We start from the raw sequence: 2,147 nt of genomic DNA on the forward strand, positions 1-2,147 counted from the left end.
TGTGTGTGTGTGTGATGATTCTTTCTAGAAATCAAGGGTTTGGATCCCTAACTTACAGATCTGTGGATTTTTTTCCATCTCAAATCTGATATAGCAGAAACAATGAAAGAAACAACATAGAGAGAAGCAATATTCTGCTGTTTTATATTTTCAGTTAATGTTGAATCATGGGCTGAAGTACAGTAACACGTGGGGAGCTAGACAAATTGATTACCATATAACTTGTGTTAAACAACCAGAATTGAAGATCATATACAGTATGATGCCTCCATGATAGTCATTCCCATAATGAATTAATCCTATTTAAACCTATCTTCATCATCATGATAAATGTCTATCATTATTATCATATTGCATATATATTGTACCTTTTCTTTTTTCTGTGAGTAACCCATTGCATTTTAAACAGCTCCATTTATCCCCTCAACAGCAAGCCTATGGTCATTTAGGCTGAAGGACTGTGACTGGAGCAAAGTCAGTGGACTTGCCCAATCCAACACTCTAACTTCAATCAATTTATGGAAGAGAATGCATTTGTTCTTTTGTTCATGGCCTAAACTTGGTACCTGAGACCTGGTATTTGCATGGAGGCTACACTAGGGATCAGGTCTGCCATCATGATTTTGCTGCTGCACCTTCAGTGTTGTAACTTGTCTGGTGTCACGAGAAGCACTATTTGTACCACTTGCCCCTTAGAAGTGAATGGCTGTCTTTTTTGCATATCAGGCACAGGTAAAGCAGTTCATGCAATAGCTCCCCTGCCCTAGTTTCTCCAGTGGGGGCCTGGGTTTACTTCTTCCATCTGCTTGCAGCACATTTCCTACTCTCTCATAAACTTGATAGGGGTAATTTAGAACTTTCTGTATTGCCTTCTCCTTTCAGTTGTGTACTTTCAAAGTAGCCAGAGTGGAAGTTGCTACCATGATTTGATAATTGACGCTCAACTTGGAAGCTCCATTTTTAGGTGAAAGAGGGTGATGACAACAACACTATATGTAGTTTATCTGATTTTACTCTTTTAATTACCAATGAATTTACCTTTCATCTCCATAAACTGATCTTCCATTGAAACATACATTAGGTAATGAAGTTATATTTGTTCATAACTTTTCATAATTCTTTTCTTTGCCACAAATTGGCTGAAATTACACAGATTTATATTAATTGCTTAGTGTACTATACATTCTGTTTCCATTAATGTCCTCTCTCTCACACACACATGCACACACACACAGAGAGACAGAGAGAGAGAGAAGCACTTCCTTTTAGATGGGCTATATCACTTAGTATCTGCATTACTCCTCCATTTTTGTTGAGAGAAAAAATACACGCACGCACACACACATATATATCCATATATAAATTTAATCCTATTTCAATGCTTTACTAATAGGAAGGTAGCAGTCCATTCTTCTGCAGGGCTATTTTAGCAAGGTGTTGCTAAGTATTAAATTGAGAAAGGATTGTAATCTTTTATGAATACTTTAGGGCCTTATTAATCTAACTTGAATTTTCTGGTCCCGTGGATAGATGATGATTTGTTTATTTTTTATATTATTTTATTGCTATGTTTTTTGACATGTGAAATTCATAGTACTTGTTATTTTAGAGAGATGCACCCACCTGATATAGATTCTACATGAGTGAACGAAGCTTGTAATTGAATTATATTGAACATTGTTTTTTTATGAACTATTTGAGCTTCACTTGATACCGGAGAATAATTCTACTGTTTATGTACCATTCTATGTTCATGTGTAAACAAAAGCATTGGACCTGTGGATTATTGTGCTAGCAGTGTGGACTTAATTGTCCAAAAACAGGACAAGGCATTCATGTCAATGCATTAGATTAACTATAGAGCAGCCAAAAAAAATCAATCTCATAATATTTACTTTTCACATATGTACAATTGTCTTTGCTAAGACATTTGTTGATCTATTGACCTGTATTTTTTGCCAAGTGATTTTTCTCATTCTTCTGCCATATATATTTACAAGAAGTAGTTTCCAACATAGTAACAAGTGCAAGTTTATTATCAATTAATAAAATACATCAAAACAACAACCACATGTAGTTCGACACAAAATAGCTCATCATTACCAAGAAACCACAGCTCAATATATCACAAATGCCTTCTGGGAGAG

This window comes from Varanus komodoensis, unplaced genomic scaffold (genome assembly GCF_004798865.1).
Source record: "Varanus komodoensis strain SLA01 unplaced genomic scaffold, ASM479886v1 scaffold2110, whole genome shotgun sequence".
NCBI lineage: Eukaryota > Metazoa > Chordata > Lepidosauria > Squamata > Varanidae > Varanus > Varanus komodoensis.